We start from the raw sequence: 18,501 nt of genomic DNA, 5'->3' as shown, positions 1-18,501 counted from the left end.
GGATAATTGTTTTGTCTTCATTATGGAGTCAAGCAGGGTACTCAGTCTCCAGGAGGTAATACAGTCAATCAAGCTCTTCAGGACACAGGTGTCCTGATACAGTGAGAAGTCAGTTACACCCTGTATTTACCTGCAGCTCTGATTGACTGGTGTCCTGAAAACCTAAACTAAGGGGTCACAGGAATAAACTGAAGGCATTTTAGTTACCCACAAGAAACATCAACAGTGTCCCTGGAATATCAGGTTCAAATACTAAAACACTACTAGGGCACAAGCCCCAGTCCTCCACCTAGGAACTGTGAAAAACTTTATAAGACCCTGCTTGCTAAATCTTCTGGTGCAAGCCAAGCTGCCCTGAGCAGCCTGCTAGCCAAAGAGGACTTCCATTCTCCCTCCATCTTTCCAACCACTTCCATCAGACATGTGACCCCTGAAACACACAAGAAAGCTTCCCTTCACCCACCCATTTTCTCTGCATGCTGAGTACTCTGGGAACTCCAAGCTGCTCTGAGCAGCCTGATAGCCTAGGAAGACTTCCATTCTCCTGCTACCTCTCTGCCCCCCTTCAACTGCTCTGTTACTCCTGAAACAAAGATATCTGCAGATCCTAAATCACACAGCTCAAGATACCCATCAGAGACCTGCCACACCAGAACCACGAGTTTACCTCTCCTCCAAATACCTACTACAACAGGAGTATATAGGGACCAAAGTATTCAGATGACTAAAAACCCTCCAAAGAACAAAATCAACAAAAGCCAGGGCAATATGACACCTTCAGAGCACAGCTATCCTACAAGATCAAGCCTTACATATCCTAACACAACTGAAGCACAAGAAAATGACCTGAAATCCAATCTTTTAAAGATGATAAAAGCCTTTCAAGCAGACATCAATAGATCCATTTAAAACTACAGGAAACACAATCAAACAGGTAGAGGTCTTCAAAGAGGAATCAAATAAAGTCCTTAAAGATATAGAGGAAAATACAATTAAGCAAGTGAAGAAAATAAATAAAATTGTGAAAGGACTGAAAGTGGAAATAGAAGAAATAAAGAAATCACAACTAAAGGAATTCTGGAGATAGAAAACCTAGGGAAGAGAATAGGAACAACAGAGTCAAACATCACCAAATAATATCAGAGATAGGTTCACCCCATGCTGCCCACTCCCAATACTTCTAAGGCTTGCCTGAACCCGGGAAGCTGCCCATGTTCAGGGGGGTCACAATGGGCAACAAGATGGCTTCTGCCACCAGAGTCATGCAGGTAGTGAAGCCACATGTTTCATTAATAAGTTTCCCTAACAGAAGAGACAAACCTAAACTCAGTGCCCAGAAGCTGTGGGATCTGCTGTGCTACCCTCTTACTCATCTGTAATTTCACAGCATTCTAAAGGAAATATGTCCTCAGATTTACTGATGCACAAGGAGCCAACAGACACTAAAGAAAAAATAAAAACTTTACTTCAAAAATACAGAAGGAAACCTATGTCTCAAGAGGAAATTGAATTTATCCAGTGTGGGGGTCCAGAGTGATCATTGTGGCTGTTGCTTGTCACCAGACAAAAGGATTAACTTTACAATAAAGGACTTCTACTATGTCAAATGAAAAGTCATATATTAAAAATCCTTAATAAATATTCTGTAAGCAGAATGAAGTGTAGAAACTCTAGGTGGTCACTTGTATCTCCTACATTATATTCCTTGGTCAGCTTCCCCACAAGCTGACCTGTACACTTATTAACGTCTACATTTTTAAATTGAAAAAAAAATGAATGTCAGATATGGAATAATGAATCTCAGGCATAGAAGATATAATAGAAAAAAGTCACATATCAGTCAAAGACAATGTTAAATATAAAAAATTCCTAACAAAATCATCCAGAAAATCTGGGAAAGCATGAAGAGACCTAACCTAAGAATAATAGGAATAGAAGAAGGTAAAAAGTTCCAGCTGCAAGGCCAAGAAAATATTCTCAACAAAATAACAGAGGAACATTTCTCAACTTTAAGAAAGAGATGCCTAGAGAAATACAAGAAGTTTATAAAACACCAATTTGACTGGACCAGAAAAGAAAATTCTCCTGGTGTATAATTATCAAAACACAAAATCTACACATAAAGGAAGAATATTAAAAGCAGTGAGGGCAAAAGACCAGGTAACATACAAAAGCAGACCTATCAGAATTACAGCTGACTTCTCAACAAAGACTCTAAAACCTAGAACTATCTGGACAGATATCTTGCAACCTCTAAATGTCACAGGTGCCAATATATGTAGTAGAAAATATTAAAAATCCATATGCTTTCTTTCTACCCCAACTTTGGTGGTTGATTTCCCAGATAAAAACACATACAGCCTTATGCAAAACAATAACTGGGCAGCTGCCTACTATGCATGCTGCTAGAAACTGATTTCATAATGATAACCCTGAAATATTACTATGTTTCATATTGGCTCCATTTAGCTCCAGTTGGGAAGCCCACAGAGCCACCCTCTCCTCTCTTTCTTTCTCTCCCATGACCACTCCCTCTCCTGCATGTTTTTCTTTTATCCCATGATGGCTACTTCCTTCTCCTTCCCTCCTTCTGTTCCTCTCTTCCCAAGCCCATGCAGCCTGCCCCGCCTATAGCTCTTCTGTCCAACTATTACCTGTTGGCATCTTTATGTACCAATCACAATTAATGTGGGGCAGTGTCACTCAGTGTCTTACATGCAAACTCTCTTATATTTGGGTTAAGCAATTTTAGGGGCTTGAAAATAACATTAGAAAACAAGCAACATTAGGCCAACTCACTACAATCTTGACTACTATAACTAGCAGAACTCTAAATAGCCAAGATATTGAAAGCAAAGTATTTCAATAAAAATCCAAATTCATTTAATATCTATCTATAAATCTAGCCCCACAAAAATACAAGAAGGAAAACTCTAACCCACACAGGATAACTACATCCAAGAAAACACAGAAAATACCTCCATGCCAGCAAAAACAGCAGAAACACACACACACACACAAAACCAATACCAAAATAACAAGAAATAACAATAACTGTCATTAATATCTTTCATCATCAATGGACTCAATTCCCAAATAAAAAGGCACAGGATAAGAGAATGGATGTGAAAACAGGATCCATAATTATGCTGCATAGCAAAAACAAAAACAAAAACAAAAAACAAAACAAACAAAAAGCAAACAAACAAACAAAAACACACCTAAGCAATAAAGATAGATATTACCTCAGAGTAAAGGGCTGGAAAAAAAGCATTCAAAGCAAACTGACACAAGAAGCAAGTTGGAGTAGCCATTGTAATATCTAATAATATAGACTTTCAAACAAAATTAATCAAAAGAGACATGGAAAATCACTTCATACATATCAATGGGAAAATTGACCAATCACAAAAGACCACATAGTATACACTCACTGATAAATGGATATTAGCCCAGAAGTTAGGAATACCCAAGATACAATTCACAGACCACAAGAAGCTAAAGAAGAAGGGAGACAACAATGTGGATACTTTGGTCCTTCTTAGAAGTAGGATCAAAGTACCCATAAGAGGAGATACAGATACCAAATTTGGAGGAGTAACTGAAGGAAAGGCCATCTAGTAACTGTCCCACCTGGGGATCCATCCCATATACAGTTACCAAACCCAGTACCTTAGTCAGGGTTTCTATTCCTGGACAAATCATGATGACCAAAATGCAACTTGGGGAGGAAAGAGTTTATTCAGCTTACACTTCGACCCTGCTGTTCATCACCAAAGGAAGTCAGTACTGGAACCCAAGCAGGTCAGGAAGCAGGACTTGATCTAAAGTCCATGGAGGGATGTTTCTTACTGGCTTGCTTCCCTTGGCCTGCTCAGCTTGCTTTCTTATAGGACTCAAGATGGTACCACCCACAAGGGGCCCTTTCCCCTAGATCACTAATTGAGATATACCTTACAGCTGGATCTTATAGAGGCATTTGCTCAAGGGAGGCTCCTTTCTCTGTGATATCTCCAGCTTGTGTCAAGTTGACACAAAACCAGCCAGTACACCCAGACACCGTTGTGGATGCCAACAATTGCTTGCTGACAGGAGCCTGATATATCTGTCTCCTGAAAGCCTTTACCAGTGCTTGACAAAAACAGAAGTGGATGCTTACAGCCATACATTGGACTGATCACAGGGTCCCCAATGGCAGAGTTAGAGAAAGGAGCCAATGAACTTACGGGATTTGGTTTGCAGCCCCATAGGAGGAACAATAATATGAACCAACCAGTACCCGTAGAGCTCCCAGGGACTAAATCACCAATCAAAGAGTACACATGGAGGGACTCATGACTACATCCCCAAATGTAGCAGAGGATGGTCTTGTGGGACATATATGAGAGGAGAGGCCCTTGGACTTATGAAGGTTCGATGCCCCAGTGTAGTGGAATGCCAGAGAGGGAAGCAGGAGTGGGTGGGTTAGTGAGCAGGTGGAGAGGGGATGGGATTGGGGGGAGGGTTCATAAAGGAAATGAGGAAAGAGGATAAAATTTAGAATGTAAATAAAGAAAATATCTAATAAAAAAGAAAATAAAAATAAAACCCCATTGATATTCTACATAAATAAAAGAAAAATTTCAAAGAATCATTAGATCTTACATCAAAACCTCTATTCCACAAAATTGACAACTCTTAAAGAAATGGACAATTTTCTAGACAGACACTATCCACTTACCAAAGTTAAATTACAATCATGTAAACTATTGAAAAAGCCTTAAAACCCAGAAAGGAATAGAAGCCATCATTAAAAGTCAACCAACCAAAACAATAGACCAGGATCAGTTGGGTTTTAGTGCCACATTCTACTAGACTTTGAAAGAAGAGCTAATACTAATAGTCCTCAAACCATTCCACAAAAGAGAATGAACACTAACAAACTCAGTCTCTGATTTCACAGTCACTTTGATACCTAAACCACGCAAAGGCCCAACAAAGAGAACATCACACCAATTTCTCTTATGAACATCGATTCAAAAACACTCAACAGAATACTTGCAAACCAAATACAGGAACACATCAAAAGCATCATCTATCATGAACAAGTAAGCTTCATCCCAGAGATGAAGGTGTTGTTCAACATACAAATATCCAGCAGTGTACTCCACCATATAAACAAACTGAAAGAAAAATTACACGATCATCTAATTAGAAGTTGACACAACTTTAACAAAATCCCACACCCATTCATGTTACAAGTATTAGAGATATCAGTGACACAAAGTAGATGCCTAAACACAGTCAAAGCAATATAAATCAAGCCAATAGCCAACATCAAGCTAAATGTAGAGAAACTTATATCAATTCCACTGAACTCAGGGACAAGACAATGCTACCCACTCTCTCCCTGTCTCTTCAATATAGTACTCAAGGGTTAGGAGGAGAGGTCCTTGCTTCTATGAAGGCTCAATAGATGCCCCAGTGTTGGTGGATGGAGAGCGAGGAGGCAGGAGTGGGTGGGTGACTGGAGGAACACTCTCATAGAAGCAGAGGGAGGAGGGAGTCCAGGATGGGTTTCCAGGAAAGGGGAACCGGGTAAGGGGAAAACACTTGAAATGTAAATAAATTAAAAAATAATAAAAAATGCTTACTTGAAAAAAGTACTACTCAAAGTTCTAGCCAGAGCAGTATGACAACTAAAGAAGATCAAGGGGATACCAGCCAGAAAAGAAGAAATCAAAGTACATCTATTTCTAGAAGATAAGGTAGCATACATGAGAAACCCATACAATTCTACCAGGGAACTCCTACAGCTGATAAACACCTTCAGCAATGTGGCTGGAGACAAAATTAAATCAAAGAAATGAGTAACCCTCTTTTGTACACACTGGCCAAGAAAGAAATAAGGGAAACAACACCCTTTAGAATAGCCACGAATAATATATCTTGCTATACTCTAAGCAAGCAAGTAAAAGATTTCTATAACAAGAACTTCAAGTCAATGAAGAAAAAAACTGAAGACCTCAAAGGATGGAAAGAACACCTATGCTCATGGATAGACAGGATTAACATAGTGCAAATTGCCAACTTATCAAAAGCAAACTAGAGATTAAATGCAATTTCCATCAAAATTTCAACACAATTTTTATAGAATTGAAAGCACAATTCTCAGCTTCATATGGAAAACAAACAAACAAACAGACTTTTATCAGCCAGCACTTTCTGGAATCCACAATAGTGTCTGGGTTTAGTGACTGTATATGGCAAAGAACCTCAGGTGGATCAGTCTCTGGATTATCCTTCCTTCAGTCTCTGCTCCATAGCTTATCTCTGCAATACTTCCATGGGTATTTTGTTGCCCCTTCTAAGAAGGATCAAAGTATCCACACTTTGTTCTTCCTTCTTCATGAGTTTCTTTCAGTTTGTAGATTGTATTTTGGGTATTCCAAGCTTCTGGGATACTATCCATTTATGAGTGAGTGCATATCATGTGTGTGTTCTTTTGTGATTGAGTTACCTCATTCAGGATGATATTCTCCAGATTTATCCATTTCTCTAAGAATTTCATCAATTCACTGTATTAAATATTTGACTAGTATTCCATTGTCTAGATGTACCACATTTTCTTTATCCTTTCCTCTGTTGAGGGACATCTAGGTTGTTTCCAGTTTCTGGCTATTATAAATAATGCTGCTATGAACATAGTGGAATATGTGTCTTTTATTACATGTGTCTGGATATATGCCCAGAAGTAGTATTGCTGGGTCCATGGGTAGTACTAAGTCCAATTATCTGAAGCAAGATTTGGATTTAAAATCATATCTCAAGATGCTGATAGAGGATTTTAAAAAGGACATAAATAATTCCCTTTAAAAAATACAGGAAAGCCTGGGTGGTGGTGGCACACACCTTTAATCCCAGCCATGGGGCTGGTGAGATGGCTCAGCGGGTAAGAGCACTGACTGCACTTCTGAAGGTCCTGAGTTCAGATCCCAACAACCACATGGTGGCTCATAACCATCTGTAATGAGATCTGATGCCCTCTTCTAGTGTGTCTGAAAACAGCTACAGTGTACTTATGTATAATAATAAATATTAAAAAAAAACCCAAGATAGTCAAAACAATCCTGAACAATGAAAAAACTTTGGGAGTAATCACCATTACTGATCTCAACCTGTACTACAGAGCAATAAAAAATACAGAGCAATTGTAATAAAAACTGGATGCTAATGGCCCCAAAACAGAAAGTTTAATCAATACAATTGAAATGAACACACAGAAAGAAACCCACACATCTATGGACACAGGATTTTTAGTAAAGAAACCAAAATCATACAAGGGGGAAAAAAAGCATCTTGAACACATGGTGCTGGTATAACTGGATGTCTACATGTACACGAGTGAAAATATATCCATGTTTATCACTCTGCACAAAACTCAAGTCTAAGTGGATCAAGGACCTCAACATAAAACCAGATACACTAAATCTCATATAAGAGAAAGTGGGAAATACCCTTGAACTCATTGATACAGGAGACATTTTCCTGAAGAGAAAACCAATGGCTCAGGCTATAAGATCAGCAATTGACAAATGGTACCTCATGAAACTGCAAAGCTTCTATAAGGCAAAGGACACTATCAATAGGACAAAAATAGCAGCCTACATATTGGAAAATGATCTTCACCAACTCTATATCTGACACAGGGCTAATATTCAAAATTTATAAGAAACTCAAGAAGTTAAATTCCAACAACCCGAATAACCTAACTAAAAATGGGGCATAGAGCTAAACAGAATTCTCAACAGAGGAATCTAAAATGGCTGAGAAACACATAAAGAAATGCTTAAAGTCCTTAGTCAAAAGGAAAATGGAAATCAAACCAAGTCTGAGATTCCATCTTATACCTGTCAGAATGGCTAAGATAAAAGCTCAAGTGATAGCACATGCTGGCAAGGATGTAGAGCAAGGGGAACTCTCCTCCCTTATAAGTGGGAGTGAAAACTTACACAACTACTTTGGAAATCAATTAGGAAGTTTCTCAGAAAAGTGGGAATGGTTCTACCTTAAGACCCAGCTACACCACTCCTGGACATATACCCAAAATGTGCTCTAACATCCCACAAAGACACTTACTCATCTATATTCATAGCAGCTTTATTTGTAATAACCAGAAACCGGAAACAACTTAAATGTCTCTCAACTGAATAATGGATAGAGAAAATGTGGTAAATCTACACAATGCAATAATATTTAGCTATTAAAAACAAAGATATCATGAATTTTGTAGGTAAATGGATGGATCCTGTGAATATTAGCCTGAGTGAAGTAACTAAGTCCCAAAAGGACATGAGACTCACTTATTAGTGGATATTAGCCATAAAATACTGGATGCCCATGTTACACTCCACAAACCAAAGGAAGCTAAACAAGAAGTAAAGCACAAGCAAGGATGCTTGAATCTCACTTAGAAAGGGTAATAAAGTAGTCATAAGAGGTAAATGAAAGGAGGAAACTTGGCAGGGGAAAGGATGGGTAGTGGAATGCAGGGTTTCAGGATCAGATATGGAGATGGATTGGATGAATTATCAACCATGAGAATGAATGGAAATCTTCAACTGATGGAGAAAGGGAGCAAACCCCAGAAAGAGACAGAGACTTGGGTTAAGGGAGGTGTCCAAGACTCAGTGGAGGTGTCTTTAGTTGTGACTCAAAGCACTTGGGATATGGAACCTGAGGAGGCAACCTCCTGTAACCATGCAGTAACCCCAATGAAGAAATAGGGACACCAACCAACCCACAAAACTTTCAATCCCAAATTTATCCTGTCTACAAGAAATGCAGGGATGGAGGATGGAGCAGAAACTGAGGGAATGGTTAACCAATAACCAGTCAAACTTAAGCACCATCACATGGGCAAGCATCATTCCCAGAAACTGTTAGTAATATTCTCTTATGCTTGAAGACAGGGGTCTAATATAGCTGTTCTCTGAGAGGCTCCACACAGCAGCTGACTCAGATAGATGCAGACACCCACAGTCATCTGTAGATGGAGCTTGGGGACTGTTGTGGAAGACTAGGAGGAAGAATTGAGGCCCCCAAGGAGATAGGAACTCCACAGGAAGACCAACAGAGTCAACTAACATGAATCCTTGGTGCTCTCAGAGACTGAGCCACCAACAAAAAAGCACACATGGGACAGAACTAGGCCTCTCTGCACATGTGTAGACAAAATCTAGCTTAGTCTTCATGTGGGTCCCATGAACTACTGGAGCACAGGCTATCCCCAAAACTGTTGCCTCTGAGTTTGTTACATTCTTCTAACTAGACTGCCTTGTCTGGCTTCAGTGAGATAGGATGTGCCCAGCTTTACAAAAACTTGATTATTAGGCTGGTGAAATAATCATTGGGATCCCACCCACTCAGGGGAGAAGAGGATGGGGATGGAAGGAAGAATTATGGGAAGGCTGACTGGGAGGGGAGCAATGAGAGGGATGTAAAATAAATAAGTAAAATATAAACAAAACAAAACTTACTGGAAGGTACAAGTAGAGAGGGCGGTCACCCACAGAAATGAAATAGTACACAGCATTATTTTTTCATATTTTAATTTAATTTATTATTATTATTTCAATATAGGGTTTCTCTAGGTGTTCCCTGCTTTCTTAGAACTCACGCTAGAACAGGCTGACCATCAACTCAGAGCCCTGTTTTGAGTGTAGTGGGCCACAAGAATTAGAAAGTGATGAAGAGGAACGTTCAGAAGGCTGAATGTAAGTGCATAACATTTGATGGGGAGCAGGGATGGAGCTCTTGGAAGGCAGAGCCAAGATAGTGTCAGTTTCCAAGTTTCCAGCACAAAGCAGCATTCAGAAGCTGCTCAAACAGAAAATATGAACTGATGGGTGTGGTCACTTGAATCCCAGTTCTTTGGAGGGAGGCAGAGTCAAGCAGGTCTCTGGGAGTTTGCAGACATCCTGATTGCATAGGGAAGTCGAGGGAACCCTGGAGTTTGAGAGACTCTGTGTCAAAAATAGGAAACAAAACTGCAGTCATCAAGGTCACACCTTGAGAACGTGTGTCTGAAAAGTTGTGGGTGAGGGCTATATAGAGAAAGTCTAGTGTTGCAAGGACAAGAGGGCAAGAAAGCTTTGGAATGGGTGGGAAGGGAGGAACCAATTAATCAGAGGTGATTTAAGTCCAGGTCCTGGTATAAAAATTCTCAAGCACCAGAACAGAACAAGACGCAGAAGCCTGCTGATTTTTCAGGTGAGTTGTACTGGGGAAGCTGAATGGATAGTGTAGGTGGTATAGGACAGTTTATCCTTTGCTTAGGGAGGAAGGTGTGGGTCTTACTGTTGAAGGTTTCCAATGGAGATCTCTGGCCCTGCTTGGTGAAGGAGCCCTTGCTAAGGGAAGAGAGCAAGCATGGACAGGGCGGTCTCTGGCATGTCTTCCAGGCTATTCTGTTTCTCCAAGCTGCTCTGTACTGAGTTGGGTCAGGCTGACCCGACAGGCTGACTAGCCAGTGAGAACTATGGTGCAGCTTCAGGCAGCATTTTGGGAGAGCAAATGTCTTCCCAAGTGTTACAGCTCCAAGAACAAAAGGCTCAGACCATGGAGTAGATCTTTCACGTGCTTTTACTTCCCTGGATGCCATACATATATATATAGTTTTGGGGTTCATTCAGATTTCGAGAGTAGTTGCCTCTCATTGGTTTGGGCTGAGAATCTCTCTCTCTCTTTTTTAGTGGATAGGGTTACAGGTTCTTCATTCCCCCATTTCCCCCTAGATCCTTTCTCCTTCTTTTACATTCAGGCCATATATACACATATACATGTGTATGCATTTTAAATCTGTATTCCACAAAGGAGAGAAACACGTAATATTTATCTTTCTTTTTTTATTTTAATATATTGTATTTTTTTATTGATTCAGGGGGAGGGGAAGGGGAGGGTACAGGGGTTTGTTCTTGTTGTTTTTTGGTTTTTGTTTTATTTTTTGTTTGTTTGGGTTTTTTTTTGGAGGGGAAACTGGGAAAGGAGGTATCATATGACATGTAGAAAAGAAAATATCTAATAAAAAAAACAAACAAAAAAAACAGAAAAAAAACAAAAATACTACTGGAGATTCCAACATTTTATTTTAAAAAAAATATTTTAGCATAATGAAGGCTGTTTAATTCAAATATTTTAATTGATTCATTGAAAAATACACCACAAGCCACTGTAACAGGCTGAGAATCTTTATTTGCATGTAAGAGGGCTTGACCAATATTACACACCTCTCCTGCTGGGGCTGTTGTTGGGGGTTTGGGCTGAAATCTGAGCCATCATATCAGGAGCTATCACCAAATGCCTATCATCCCTTGTGAACAAATTTACTTTGCTCAGTGGGTCTCTGGGGTTCTCAGGTGGCTGCTCTACTAGACCCCGGCTGTCAGAACAGTCCACTGCCCCACAGGACAGGAGCTGAGAGAGGAAGAGCAGGCTTGCACAAGCTGCATAAGAGATCTACAGTGAGGTCCTTCCACTGCTCTAGTCTCTCTGGGCCAAAGGTCTTGTATTAATGCAGGAGTTGTTTGAGTGTTTATTTAAAAAAAAAAAAAAAAACAAATTATTTATTTATTACATGTAAGTACACTGTAGCAGTACTCAGACACTCCAGAAGAGGGCATCATCTCCTTACAGATGGTTGTGAGCCACCATACGGTTGCTGGGATTTGAACTCAGGACCTTTGGAAAAGCAGTCAGTGCTCTTAAACACTCTCCATCTCTCCATCTCCATCTCTCCAGCCCCATGGATTTACTTTTTTTAAATGACAATCCTGAAGGCAAGATATGTGCTGGGACTGGCAGGCAGGTAGAAGTCAGGGTAGCTGCCAGGGTGCTGGTTCTAGGCTAAGCTTCTGTGCTTTGTATTCCTGCCTCTCCAGCAAGATAGTCCTGAACCCTCTGCATAGTATGTCAGGTATAATTGATCAGAAAGCTTTAGAGGCAGCTACTGAGGACTGTGGGATATCTTTGATCTCTTTTATATATTCTCCTAGGCTTTCCAAAGCAGAATGATTCTCCAACAATTCTAACTAAACATTGGATCTCTAGATCTCCATTATCCCCAGATCTCCAAATGCCTCCAGCCCTGCTAGTGCCACATTGTCACCAAATGCCCCAAAGCTCTCTATTACCTGAAGGTCTCCCAATGGATCCAGGTCCCCTAATGCCTCATTATAGTCAAAGACCACAAATGCTCCCATTACTTGATGGTCTACAAATGTCTCCAGGATCTCCAGTGAACCCAGGCTTTCAGGTTTACCCCTGTCTCACAGCTCCACTTGTGGCTCCTCAGGTCCTTCTAAGGCCACATGTTCCCTGCAAGGCTCCTATCAGGGAGCAGAGAGGGTGCATCAGGTATAGTCCAGAACAAAAGAGAAAGCTGGAAAAAATTCTTCTTTGAAAAGTCCAAGTATCCTTCCTCAGAACAATGCCAAGAGCTGGCACAAAATATTTGTGTGACAGAATACCAAGTATGTCCCCTCTTTTGTCCCTCTTCAATCTCGTCAGTATAGCCATTCCACTGTTAGCAACCTGCACCAACACCACCAGACTTCCATCATTCCTGGTATTTATTTATTGTTAGGGGCTGCTTGGTTCCTGGTTACAGAAAGATAGTAGAGGATTTCACTATCATGGACCAAGGGTTAGACACTGCATACCTCTTGGACCTCTTAGAAACTCCTGGACAACCTAGAACTATACTGGTGCCCCTTGGGGCTTCCAGTTTTCTAAAGATCAGGGTTTCCTTTGAATCCTGTGATTTCATAGGTAAGAAATGGCCACTGTCCCCATGGGTTCATGTCCTGCCTATATAGCCTTCGTCCCTCCTATTGGGCCTTCAAGGCCTTGTGGTGTGTCAATGGGAGCTCGAATACAGAGGGAAACGAAGGCTTTGCATTTCCACACAGCAGCTTTAGATCTAGGACCTAGACTAGTGGGAAATGGGGCCCTCCCTACACTCTCTATTTATTCTTTGTTTGTTTCTACAGATATGGTTTAAGATCCAGAGGTCTAGATACTTTTGATAGCATCCCCAAGAATGTCTAAATACTGGGAATAAAGATGGGAGAGCCAACACTCACTGAACAAGTACAGGAGATCAAGCACCCATTAATGCTTGGGCCACTAGTGATCCTGCATCCCCAAGCCTAGCAGATGTTGGCTTCCTTCTTCATCCCAGCTCCTCTGGTATCTTTTCATCCCTTATTCAGTCTTGATCAGGCCTGGAGAACCTTCTTGGTTTGGTGCTGGCTGCCCATACCCAGACTATAGCAACCACTGGCCCATTTCCTTTAACAAAAGCCAAGGATCCAGTTCAATCTGTAGCAGTTGAAGACACATCAGACTCAGCACCAGAGATGAGACTCAGCCATAGCCAAAGCTCTAGTACTTGCCACCTTCATATAGCCAGCAGCAGCTTAAGCTCCCTCAAAAGTAGTAGCTTTGAAGATCCATGAAGACTAAAATACTTGCATGCCAGGACTAGTTCTGGGTTCAAGGCCTCTACAGATTTGATGAGGTGAAAATATATACATTATATATATATATATATATATATATATATATATATATTGAGACTGAGAGTTGTGCAGTATCTACCAGAGGGGGCTGCTCAGATATGGATTTAAGCCAATAGAAAAATCTTTGTGCAAAGTGACAACTACACTAGTATTCTGTATCCCAGTGTAACACTGCACCTTTTTCAGAGTGATCTTTTAAGCAAAATAACCATGTCCTGGGTTCATATACTTAAGTTAACAAGAACCATTATCCATATGACAAATTACAGAAGCCAAAAAGTGAGGTTGGTGTATTTAGAGACTTTCCCAGAACTATGGAAGTTGGCAAATTAGGTATTTGTTTTCATTTTGGCAAGTAGTACTGTTGAAATTCTCAGTTTTATGGCCTGAGTGGTACTTCCATCTTGGATTCAGTTGTGTTAAGTTCTAGGATTATATTAAAACTTGGGTCCTTTTACAAGAGTCTCTTTTAGCCAAACCTAGCTTCAAACTATATGTAGCTGAGGATGATCCTGAAAATCTGTTCTTCCTCGATCTTTCTCTCTATATATTGAAATACAAGTATTCAGAATAAGGAGCAAGTTCTAATTCTGTGAGGAGAGCTGACTTTGCAGTCTGCTTTCTCTTCTCAGGACCCAAGAGGTCCCCATCACTGGACCCTCAATGAGATAAGTGTACTGTGTCAGATCTTAAGATGCTTTCTTTCTTTGACATTTTTTTTATGGAATAATTCCTCACTTTAGCTTTAACTTTTATTTTCTCAGTGACTTATACTACTTTCTTTAAGATGCTTTCTTACATGTAGTTAAATTCATCTATTTTTAACCCCCTTTGAAACTAGCTCTTTTGACATGCTGCCAAAGAAATGGTTTGAGGAAAACTGAAAAATAGAGCCAACAGATTGAATAGTGGGTGGGGTTTCTTGAGGCCATGTCTGATGATGTGAGTCCCCAGAAACAGTGTGATGGAAGGAAAATCCAAGTCCTGAATATTGTGCTCTGACCTCCACATGCATCCTGTATCAAGTTTAAAAAAAATCAAGAGTGCACCATAAAAGATAATAGACATTCACTCAAAATATTTACATTTACTTTTAATTAAATTAAAATTTTAGAGTAGGCTGACCTTGAACTCCTTGCCTCATGAATGCTGGAATTAAAGGCATCTAGATTAAGTTAATCTGGCAGAATTGAACATTAAAAGCAGAATATTATCTTTATTGTGTATATGTGTGCTGGGATCAAAGGCATGTGGACCATTGCCAGGTGAAGCCCTTCTTGTAAAACCCAATAAAGTTAGTTTGAACTTTGAGCTCATCTAGTGCTATCTGGGTCAGGTGGATGAGAGCTAAAATCTCAGAACAAACTATTTTCAGTGGTTATGTGCTGAGAATGTTCATATAGATTCCTTTCTACAATGTGGGCTAAAGTGTGTATCACAGGATGAATATAAAACTGACCCTCACTATTGGCACAGGCAGGATAACTAAGCTGGTAAAAATGCTTTTGTCCAATCATGAGGATCAGAGTTTGATCCACTAGATCTACATGAAAGGAGGGTACTCATCCTGCAAGTTGATTTCTGACTTCTACTCATGCATGGTGGAATGCACCAACCCATTTGATCATAGATATATAAAAAAGTAATTATTAAAATCTTAAAAATCTGAAGGACCCTTTTCTCTTCATTGAATCAGAGATCATTTTTAAAATGTATTTTTAGAAAACATTTTTTCTAGTTGTGTGTGTGTGTGTGTGTGTGTGTGTGTATGTGTGTGTGCACATGCACACATGCACTGGCACACAAACACACCCAATATGGGCTCTAGAAACCAAACTTAGGTCCTCTACAAAAGCACTACCACTGCTTAGCCATCGAGCAATATCTCCAGCTCCTTTTACAAAATGACTTAACCTTTGGTTATATCTGAGTTAATTTGAATATATCCTCTTTTGTAAAAGTCTTTCTGAAGCAGATTCCATGGTTATAATATAACATTTCCTTCTAGGATGGTTAGTATCCATTTAAGACATATTATTTTAAAATTTTTTATTATTCTCTCATACATTATATTCCCACCTCAGTTTTTCCTCCTTTTTTACCATGAAAATCTCCAACTCTAATCTTCTCCGCCTTTGTTTTCCTCCAGAAAATGGCAGACCTCCCAAGGATATCATCCAAATGTAGTATGTTCAGCCTCTGCGAGCCCTTATGAGTCCAGGTTCATTGATTCTGTGAGTTTTCCTGTGGTGTTCTTGACCCCTCTGTCACCTGCAACCCTTCCTCTCCTTTTTCCATGGAGGATTCAACAAACTCTACCTTATGTTTCCCTGTGGGTTTCTGCATCTACTTCCCCATCAATTTCTGGCTGGAGCCTTTCTGATGGTAATCCTGCTCCTGCCTGCAATCATAGCAGAATAGGACTAGAAATCATTCTAGTGTAGTAGGGTTGTCATGTTTTGTTTTACCCTAAGCCATCTAGCATCTAGTTTCTGACACACAATGCAGTGTCAGGGGTAGGTTCTCTCTCATGGCATAGGTCTTAAGCTGATGTCATCAATGATTGTCTACTCTCAGTGTGGCCACTTTCACTCTGTGCTACCTTTACCTCAGCACATCTTGCAAGCAGGACAAATTATAAGTCAAAAATTTTGTAGTTGGGTTAGTGTCTTAATTCCTCTAATGGGAGTCTTGCCTGGTTACAGGTGATAGTTGGTTTAGGTTCCATATATCACATTATTAGGAGTCTTCGGTAGGGTCACCCTAATAGTTTCCTGAGAGTTTTCATTGTCCTAGGTTTCTGCATTGCCCCCAAAATGCCCTACAATTTCAGATGTCTCCCCAGTATTCTCTCTCTTCATCCATATTCCCCACTCCATAGTCCCTCTTATCCATATATGCCCTGAGTCCACCCAAGCTAATTGTTCTATTTTCCCTTCCCTGCCTTGAGCTCTCCTTATTACTTAGTCTCTCCGGATCTGTGAATTTCCCATGATTATCCTGTACTTTATGGCTAAAATATACTTGTAACTTGTAGATGATTTTTCATATGTTATTGAGTTTAGTTTGCAAATATTTTACTGAGAATTTTTGCATCTCTGTTGATAAGGAAAATTTGTCTTTGATTTTCTATATTTGTTGCATCTTTATGTTATTTGTGTATTAGGGTAATTATATCCTTATAAAAAGAATTAGGCCAAGTTCCTTTAGATTATATTTTGCAGAATAATTTAAGGAATACTGGCATTAATTCTTCTTTGAAGATCTGATATAATTCTGCAAAGAATATATCTGGCACTGAGGTTTTTTTTTTTTTTTTTTTTTTTTTTTTTTGCTTGGGATACTTTTAATTACTGCTTCTGGTTCAGTAGGGGTATATACACAGAGCTATTCTCATGTCAGACAAATATGTGCAGATAGAAATAATCCATTTCCCTCTTCTGTAATTCTCATTTGAAACCACAAGATAAGTTAATGACAAGTTTGTAGTGAATTACAAATATGTCCATGATGACTTATTCTAAATCAAGTAAGTGGGAATTTTATTCTTTCCTGAACTGAGATTGAACCCAGGACCTTGTGCTTGCTAAACAAGTGCTTATCAACAGGATTCCTTTCCAGTATCCCAAATTAGGAGTGGAATTTGGAACTGTGAACTAGCCATAGAAAACATAGCTCTGTACCTATGTACCGGTGATAACCTCTCTATAATTATGTCCAAAGTGCGGGGATCTGGGAACACTGACAAACATCAGTGTGACACTGATATGATAAATTGACTCTTCAGGTCATATTTGCAAATTTTTTTACAAACATCCTTTCTTACTGCCATAGTAGCTGTATTCCCACCAGCAAAGTATAAGAATTCCATTTATCTGACATTTTGACCAGCATTTGTTGTCCTTTGTGGTGACCATCATGACTGGAGTGAGATGAACTTTCAAAGATGTTTTAACTTGCATCTCTATGACAATTTTCTGGGCTCTACTAAAGGGCTTGGGCCACTTACCTGGCACCATTTTCTGCAACATAGTGCCTCCTAGGCTTGTTAAACTTTACTCCAAATCTGATGCTGTCCCTAGTGTCATACCATGGTACTGATATCTCCAAAAACATAGGATCTTCTGCAGCACTTAGCCTATATTTTTACCAATAGCTTCCCCTAGGCTCTCTTTTGGGACTCCAGTCCTATCATATAGTGTCAACATTCAGCTTCATTTGATGACCTCTTTATGCCTTCACAGCCAATACACATTGTTGACTCTTATACTACCAAGTTTGGATACCAAAAAGAGATATAAGCTTGGCCACTTCTGAAACACAGATTCTGTGTCCTAACTTTGAAGAAACACTTCCCAGAAAATTTCACTTCAATGATGCTTGTCTCCTCTTAATAACTGCTAATTATTTCAGCTTCAGTTAACCAGAATCAGTTGTCCCAGGAAAACAAAATTTTCATTTCAGTGGTCCTGGTCTCTTACTCAATCTCAACTGAACAGGACTACAAATCCCCCCCCCTCTTTCTCCCCTCTCATTCACTTTACGTCCTGCTCACTTCCCTCTCCTGGTCACCATCTCCCATAATCATTCCTCCATGCCCCCTCCTCTTCCTCTTTGGTGTGAAGGGAGCCTTTTGGGAATTCTACCCAACCTGACACTTCAAGTCTCTGTGAGGCTTGGCCCTTTCTCTCCCACTGAAGCCAGAAAAGGCTGTCAATATATAAGAACATATTCCATGAATAGATAACAGCTTTTGGGAGAGCATCCATTCCAGTATTTCAGGACCCACATGAATGTCATCGTTCAAATCTGCTACATATGAAGGGGGAGTCCTAGGTCCAGCCTATGTGTATTCTATGGTTGGTGCATGTATTAGTCAGGATTCTCTAGAGTCACAGAACTTATGGATAGTTTCTATAGAGTAGGGGAAATTTTTATGATG

At 39.8% G+C, this 18,501-nt stretch overlaps 1 pseudogene; it reads left to right on the top strand.

Annotated features, from left to right (window-relative positions):
• The first annotated feature begins 1,229 nt into the window (after positions 1–1,229).
• On the top strand, positions 1,230–1,537 carry LOC116100382 (annotated as a pseudogene).
• The last annotated feature ends 16,964 nt before the right edge of the window (positions 1,538–18,501 follow it).

This window comes from Mastomys coucha, unplaced genomic scaffold, assembly GCF_008632895.1.
Source record: "Mastomys coucha isolate ucsf_1 unplaced genomic scaffold, UCSF_Mcou_1 pScaffold21, whole genome shotgun sequence".
Taxonomy (NCBI): Eukaryota; Metazoa; Chordata; class Mammalia; order Rodentia; family Muridae; genus Mastomys; species Mastomys coucha.
This window is presented reverse-complemented; position numbering and strand designations above follow the sequence as displayed.